Source organism: Cannabis sativa, chromosome 4, assembly GCF_029168945.1.
Source record: "Cannabis sativa cultivar Pink pepper isolate KNU-18-1 chromosome 4, ASM2916894v1, whole genome shotgun sequence".
NCBI lineage: Eukaryota > Viridiplantae > Streptophyta > Magnoliopsida > Rosales > Cannabaceae > Cannabis > Cannabis sativa.
Genome location: NC_083604.1, coordinates 34193961 through 34202825, shown reverse-complemented (window position 1 = coordinate 34202825; position 8865 = coordinate 34193961). Strand labels below are relative to the sequence as shown.

The following is an 8865-nucleotide window of genomic DNA, read 5'->3' as shown; positions in this document are numbered from 1 at the left end:
CACTGCTCCAATCGCATAATCACTTGCATCGCACATGATTTCAAAAGGTAATTCCCAATTTGGTGTAGTCACGATCGGTGCTGAGATTAACTTATCCTTGAGAATCTGGAATGCTTCAAGACAATCTTTCCCAAATTCAAAAGGTACTCCACTAGCAAGAAGATTAGATAGCGGTTTGGCAACTTTGGAGAAGTCTTTGATGAATCTTCTGTAGAACCCGGCATGACCCAAAAAGCTTCGAACTCCCTTAACTGAAACTGGAGGAGGCAAGTTCTCAATTGTAGATACTTTGGCTCTGTCAACCTCAATACCTTCTTTCGAGATTTTATGCCCCAGAACTATTCCTTCCGTAACCATGAAATGGCATTTTTCCCAGTTCAACACCAAATTAGAATCTTCACACCTTGTTAGGACCAATTCCAAGTTGCTCAAACATTGGTCAAACGATGAACCAAACACTGAAAAATCATCCATGAACACCTCAATGCATTTTTCTATTAGATCTGAAAATATGGCCATCATACACCTCTGAAATGTTGCTGGAGCATTACACAGCCCAAATGGCATTCGTCGAAAAGCAAAAGTACCATATGGACATGTGAATGTTGTTTTCTCTTGATCCTCCGGTGCTATAGCTATTTGGTGATACCCTGAGTACCCATCAAGGAAACAATAGTACTCTTGACCTGCCAACTTGTCTAACATCTGATCAATGAATGGGAGTGGAAAGTGATCTTTTCTTGTGGCCTTGTTGAGTTTCCGGTAGTCAATGCAAATTCTCCATCCAGTGACAGTTCTAGTTAGGATGAGTTCATTCTTTTCATTCTTTACCACCGTCATCCCTCCTTTCTTTGGAACAACCTGGACTGGACTTACCCATTTACTATCTGAAATAGGATACGCTACCCCAGCATCTAACCACTTTAAGACTTCTTTTCTGACAACCTCCTTCATTGGTGGATTTAATCTTCGTTGTGCATCAATGGTAGGCTTCACTCCTTCCTCCATTAAGATTCTGTGCATTACAGTTGAGGGGCTGATCCCTTTAATATCTGCTAAAGTCCATCCAATGGCTTTCTTATGCTTCCTTAGAACCCGTAATAGCTTGTCTGTCTCTACAGAAGATAGGGAAGATGCCACAATGACAGGAAGTGTCTTACTTTGTCCCAAATATTCATACCTGAGATGATCTGGTAGGACTTTTAACTCTAGTTGAGGAGGCTTTTCAATAGATGGGGTAGGCTTTGTTGGTATGACTCCTAACTCTTCATAGTATCTTCTATTCAACGGTCCATAAGAGTCGAGCCACATAGCATACTCATAAGCTTCCTTACCGTCTTGTTCCACCACCTCCTCTTGTACCAAAGTCAGATTAAGAGGGTCTTCAATGTGCGTCTTTGTCTCTACCAACTGGTCCACCACATCAATTGCAAAACAGTTGTCACTAGCCGTAGGGTAGGTCATTGCTTTGAGCACATTAAATACAACTTCATCTCCTTGTACCCTCAGCTTTAACTCTCCTTTCTGAACATCAATTAGTGCTTTCCCTGTTGCCAAGAAAGGCCTCCCCAGGATGATAGGAACATTGCTGTCTTCTTCCATATCCAGAACAATGAAGTCAGCTGGAAAGATGAACTTGTCAACTTTTACTAACACATCCTCGATGACTCCTCTAGGATGAGCTAGTGATCGGTCCGCCATTTGAAGAGTTACCGTGGTTGGCTTTGCTTCACCAAGCTGCAGTCTTTTAAACACTGACAAAGGCATTAAATTTATACTGGCTCCCAAATCACACAGTGCATTTATTCCTTCAATTTTTCCAATAGTACAAGGAATAGTGAAGCTCCCTGGATCTCTGAGCTTTGGAGGGAGTTTCTTCTGTAGAATAGCGCTACACTCTTCAGTTAGAGCCACTGTCTCATAATCTTCCATCTTCCTCTTCTTTGACAAAATTTCCTTCATAAACTTCACATAACTTGGCATCTGCTCTAGAGCTTCAGCAAAAGGAATGTTAATGTGAAGTCTTTTGAAGACTTCTAGAAACTTGGTGAACTGCTTGTCTAAGCTTGACTTTCTGAGCCTCTGAGGATATGGTATTTTCACATGATGATCAATGCTAATAGGTGGAGACTGTTGTGGTGGTGCTGGGCTGTCAGTAGCCTTCTCTGCTGTCGGTGTTGGTGTCTGCACTGGTTGAGCATTTATTTCTTCATCTACCTCAACTGGTTGTGGTAACTCAGGCCCATCATACTTCTTACCGCTCCTCAGGGTAATTGCCTTGCAGTTTTCTTTAGGATTAACTTCAGTTGTGCTAGGCAAATTTCCTTGAGGGCGGGTTGCTACCTGAGTTGCTAGCTGGCCCATCTGAGTCTGCAGGTCTTTAATTGAAGATCTAGTTTCAGTCATAAACTGGAGCAGTAAATCTGTTTGCAAACTAGAATTTCCACCAGAGGCTTGTTGCTGATTAAACTGTTGGTTCTGATTTCGTTGCTGATAGAACCCACTGTTTCTTCGGTTGTTATTCTGGTTGAACCCATAATTGTTGTTGTTGTTGTTCTGTGAAAAATTCCCAATGGCCTTAGCTTCATCCATTGGCAAATCATCCACATCTGCTTGACACTCCGAAAAGTGATGACTTCCTCCACATAACTCACAAACAATTTGGGCTTGTTTAGCTTGCCCTGCAATTAGCTTTGTCAATGCCTCTACCTGAGCTGTTAACTTTGTGATGGCATCAACTTCTAACACACCAGCTACCTTCTTAGATTGACTCCTTTCAGTTGGCCACTGCTGGTTGTTTAGAGCCATCTCCTCCAATAGATCATACGCCTCATTAGCACTCTTTCTCATAAAAGCTCCGCCCGCTGCTGCATCTATTAGAGTTCTAGTATTACCAACCAACCCGTTGTAGAAGTTGTGAACCAGCATCCACTTCTCTATACCATGATGAGGACACCTCCTGATCAGATCTTTAAACCTCTCCCAAGCCTCATGGAGAGATTCATTATCTTGTTGGCAGAAGTTATTGATTTCTCCTCTCAGCTTTGCAGACTTCGCTGGAGGAAAGAACTTTGACAAGAATTTTGTTGCCAGATCATTCCAGGTGGCAATAGAGTTGGGTGGCAAAGAGTTCAACCAACTCTTGGCTCGTTCTCTGAGTGAGAATGGAAACAATCTCAGTCGAATGGCATCATCGCTAACTCCATTAACTTTAAAAGTTTCACAAAGTTCCATGAAGTTAGAGAGATGCAGATTAGGATCTTCAGAAGGGAGGCCACCAAACTGAACTGAAGACTGCACCATTTGAAGGATGGCAGGTTTAATCTCGAAGTTGTTTGCATCCACTGCCGGTGGCCTAATACATGACTGCACTCCCGTCAGAGTAGGGAGAATGTAATCTCTCAAGCTACGGCCATTAGCTTGATCTTCCACAGCGCCTCCATTATTACCGTTATTACCCCCATTGTTTCCAACATTATTGTTCACATTGGCAGCCATGATTTCTGATGTTTCAGCAGTTGCTGAAACTCTTTCTTGCCTTTTGTTCTTTCGATTCCTCCTGCAAGTTTTCTCGATTTCAGGATCAACTGGTAATATGACTGCTTGTCCTTGACGGCGCATACACTTAGGATTCCTGAAATAGATCAAGAAAATATTGCAAGAAAAAGGTTAGAAAATCAGCAAGAGAAAAATAAACCAAAGTAGAAGTTAGTATAATTTTGGGTAATATTAATCTTTATACAATTCCCCGGCAACGGCGCCAAAAACTTGTTGCTAAATTTATAATCACTACGCAAGTATACGCAATCAAGTAGTACACTCACACAGGTGAGGTCGAACCACAGGGAATTGGACTAATTACTACTAAATTATACTATTGATTCTATCTGGTAAAAGAATACTTTTTATGAATTAAATAAAACAATTCAGAAAATTAAAACTAACAAAAGGAAGATTAATCAAGATAAGAAAATAGGGAGACGAATCCTGTTGTTAAGTTACCAATGTTAATGTTTAAATGCTATCCTTCTCTTGAAGTGAATGACAGATTATGAATTAACCTAGCTCTTTTCAGATCTTCTAGGTTCTAAATCTCATGCTCTCTAATTAATCTCTTAATTAAACCAACATGAAATCAGCATTAAGCAATAATCTAAATGTCACAAAGGCTATGTAAATACTTTCGTTTCACATCAAAACCTAGACTATCCAATTTTAGCATTCTCAATTCTCACTTTTCAGATTTTGAATTGAGATCATAAAACATGTAAAAGGTGATCAATCTTGCACATGGAAATTAAACACAAATATGAATAGTATTCACAATCAAGATGGAGGAATGGCAATTAATCATTAACTAGGAAAAAACTTAAACAACATTCATCATTCTCCCTAAATAGGAGTTTAGTTCAAAACATCCATAATCAAATCCATAATTAACATTGAAATAGAAAAGAACATAGAAAAATTAAAGAGAAGAGAAAGAACTAGTTGAAGCAATTGATCCGGGTCGCCACAAGCCGCTCTTCTAGCCTCCTCCTTTGTTTCTAGGGTTCCAATTCTGAATCTCCCTCTCTTTTCACGAACCCTTGCTATTTAAACCAATTCTCATCTTTAAAATTCGTGAAATTACGAAATTGCCCAAAAATCCCGTCATAAGCGTCCCCGTCGCGACTGGCAAAGCCCCCGTCGCGACGGGAGTTCACTTCGAATTTTTTTAAAACTTTCTGCCAGTTCCCGTCGCGACATGAAGACTCCCAGTCGCGACTGGAGTACAGTTTGAATTCTTGGGGATGTCTCTGCCAATTCCCGTCGCGACTGGCAAATTCCTAGTCGCGACTGGAACTGGCAGCGACACCAATTTTGGATTTTCTTCTTGATTCTTTCACCATTTTTCCTCAATTCTTGTACATACTTTCTTTAAATGCCCGAGGACCTGAAACAAGAGAATCAAGCGTAATATAGCCCTAAAACTAGAAACAAAGAGTGAAAACTAACCGAAATATGACCCGAATCTTCGACTAATTTTAGCCTAACAAATTCCCCCAAACTAGACTCTTACTCGCCCTCGAGTAAGATAAAAAAAAACTAACTACTAACTACGCTATCAGATAATCATAATACTACTGCCTCATGTGTTGTTCTCTTCCATTGCGCAAACTAGAATTTCAATTCTATCAACTCTAACAATTAATTTAGATGCTCAGTTTATAACACTATGTACAACTGCAAAAATTTATTCAAATGTGAAACATTGTTATAAAAGCTTTACTCTTTCCAACAGTTCCACAGCCCGATAACTCATAAGCTTGCATGCTTACCTTTCTCCACTAATGTTGACAGTATTCTCTGGAATCATTAGGTCTTTTCAAGGCTTTAGGTAATATGGCTCAGATATTCAAGGATAGGCAAAAGACAATTTTGGCTAAAGATATCATAAGCACACAAACAGAACCCACAAGCTTCTTACTTTTCTTTTTCTAAGATCTCATAATATTCCCTGAATTTACCAAGATTGATAGAAGACATCTCTATTATTTTTCAACATCACTGAAATTTTTTTTTTTTTTTCACACATATTTTTACTTTCTATTGCGTTTTTTTTTCATCATATTCCATTTTTTTTTCAGTGACATTGAATTACACAATTTTTTTTTTCTTCTCAATCTTATAAGTTTTTCTCCCTCTCACTATTTCCTCACACTAAATGTTTCTCCTCCCCCAAACTAATTATGTAGCTTATGATATCATGGATAACATGGTGAAGAAAAAAATTAATAGTGTGGTTAAAAAAAATTTTTCGATGGGTGAAAAACATAATAGGTTTAGGCTCAAAAGGTTAACTATGGATACATCTTATTACGGTAGGCTTGAAAGGCTCAAACTATCCAGCAAATGCCTAAATCATATATCAATTGAACACTATCAAGGATTTCGTCTCAAGAGAATAAGCATGCAAGTTCAAAACTATCCTGTCAATCTTACCACAAACCATAGTAAAACAATTATAACAATTTTCACAGATTGAATATTAGCAGATAAACACATGTTTCTAAGCATCCAAACTAATCCAAAGAGTTAACAGAATCAAGCACACAGTTATTTTACAATTTCAGAACACATCACACTAATCAGCAGTATACAACTATCGTCAAGCTTAATGCCATTCCTTAACTAAAACAAAAAAAACTAAAAATAAAAAATTAAAATGCAGAAATTAAAGTGCAAAATTTTAAAAATTTATTTTAAGTCGCTCCCCCCAAACTAAATATGACATTGTCCCCAATGTTCTATTATACTCAAGGTGAGAAGGACTTACCTGAACCCCCATCAGAAGGGGTTGGGCGGTGGTGGCTGATCATAAGGTTGAAAACGCGGAGGATATGCCAAGTAATTTGGGTCCTCGACCCCAAGACTCCACGAATCAATTAAATGATTGAACTGCCTCACTTGATTCTCATCAAATTCACTTCTTTGCACCATGTAACTCTGGATATGATTGTTTTGCTGGATGATGTAGTTGAGTTGAGCATGGATATGTTGCATCCCCGCATCAAGAGGAGTGGATGTGGGAACCGCTTGAGGCATTTCTGCATTTGGATTGTCCTCTTCCTCGGGGACATGAACTTCTGGCTGTTGGTTGCGACGAAGAGGAGGCGGTTGACCATATGGATGAGGGGGCTTTAGGTTGCGTACCATTGTCCAATCAATATTCCGTTGTGGTTGTACTTGATTATCATAAGGATATTGTGGCGACTGGAACTGGCAGCGACACCAATTTTGGATTTTCTTCTCGATTCTTTCACCATTTTTCCTCAATTCTTGTACATACTTTCTTTAAATGCCCGAGGACCTGAAACAAGAGAATCAAGCATAATATAGCCCTAAAACTAGAAACAAAGAGTGAAAACTAACCGAAATATGACCCGAATCTTCGACTAATTTTAGCCTAACACCTGCCTAGAAGGAAAAATGACTAAACGTTCTTTCTCTGCAAAGGGAGAGCGTGCCAAAATCCCTCTAGGGTTAGTGCATTCCGATGTCTGCGGACCTTTGAATGTCAAAGCCCGAGGTGGTTATGAGTATTTTGTCACTTTCATTGACGATTTCTCTAGATATAGTTTTCTTTACCTAATGCAAAAGAAATCTGAAACGTTTGAAAAGTTTCAAGAATTTCATGCTTTGGCCCAAAACCAATTAGGTAAATCATTAAAGATCTTGCGAACTGATAGGGGTGGAGAATTGATGGATATGCAGTTCAAAGATCATTTAATTGAACTTGGAATTGAATCCCAATACACTGCCCCAGCTACTCCACAAAAAAATGGAGTTGCAGAAAGAAGAAATCACACTCTTTTGGAAATGGTTAGGTCTATGCTGAGTTATTCAACTCTGTCTACGTCCTTCTGGGGATATGCTATACAGATGGCAAATGACATTCTAAATGTTGTTCCATCTAAAGCAGTCCTTAAGACACCCGTCGAACTTTGGAATGGTCGAACACCTAGTTTACGCCATTACAGAATTTGGGGGTGCCCTGCTCATGTCTTAAGAAAGAAAGAAGGCAAACTTGAATCAAGTACCGAAGTATGCATGTTTGTCGGAAATTCTAAAGAGACTAGGGGTGGACTATTTTATAGTCACAAGGATAATAAAGTTTTTGTTTCTACAAATGCTACTTTCCTTGAAGAGAACTATATTAAAGACTACAAACCGAAAAGTAAAGTTGTTCTAGAGGAATTGCTATCAGATATAAGTCCTTCCAATGTTCCGTCCTCTTCCACTCGTGAAGAAGACGATCCCACTCCCTCAGTTGAACAAACTGAGAAATCTACTACTAAAGTTTCTGTTCAGAAGACAACCGTACCTCGTCGTAGTGGGAGGGTTTCAACAAAACCTGCTCGTTATGGCTTGGATGGTGAAATCAATATGGTCGTAGGTGACGGTATTGATGACGATCCATTAACCTATAAATAGGCAATGGCTAGTCCGCAACAGAAACGATGGTCAGCCGGCATGGATTCAGAAATGGATTCCATGAAAAAGAATAAAGTCTGGGAATATGTAGACGCACCTGACGACTATCATCCGATAGGATGCAAGTGGGTTTACAAGAAGAAAAGAAGAAAAGAGGAGCTGGAGGCGAAGTCGAAACTTTCAAAGCTAGACTTGTAGCCAAGGGTTATACCCAAAGAGAAGGCGTGGACTATGAAGAAACTTTTAGTCCTGCTGCCATGCTCAAATCCATCCGAATTCTTCTCTCCATAGCTGCTGCTTTCGATTATGAAATCTGGCAAATGGATGTCAAGACTGCCTTCCTTAATGGGGTACTTGAAGAAACCATCTATATGGAGCAACCAGAAGGTTATGTTCTTCCTGGGCAAGAAAAGAAAGTTTGCAAGTTAAACAGGTCTATCTATGGACTTAAGCAAGCTTCTCGCTCATGGAACAAGAGGTTTGATGAAATCATCAAAACCTACGGCTTTCTTCAGAATGAAGATGAACCTTGTGTTTACCAACTCAAGGAAGACCAAATAGTAGTATTCCTGGTCCTTTATGTTGATGACATTTTGATCATTGGAAACAATGTCAAGAAAATGACTCACATTAAGGAATGGCTCAACACTCAATTCGATATGAAAGATTTGGGTGAAGCAGCCTATGTTCTTGGTATTCAGATTATAAGAAACTGGAAGAACATATCTCTTGCTCTCTCTCAAACGACCTACATAGACAAAGTCTTAGAGAGATTCTCCATGAGCAACACCAATGGGGCAAACATGCCTTCTAGATATGGTATTCGTTTATCTAAGGAACAGTCTCCGACTGATCCTCAAGAGATAGAGGACATGGCGAAAATTCCCT

At 39.4% G+C, this 8865-nt stretch overlaps 1 non-coding gene across 1 annotated transcript; it reads left to right on the top strand.

The window, feature by feature from the left end:
* Positions 1–2938: 2938 nt before the first annotated feature.
* Positions 2939–3045, top strand: LOC115718217 (small nucleolar RNA R71). The gene has a single exon (XR_004011801.2). It is a non-coding gene; the product is annotated as a small nucleolar RNA R71 (small nucleolar RNA).
* Positions 3046–8865: the final 5820 nt, after the last annotated feature.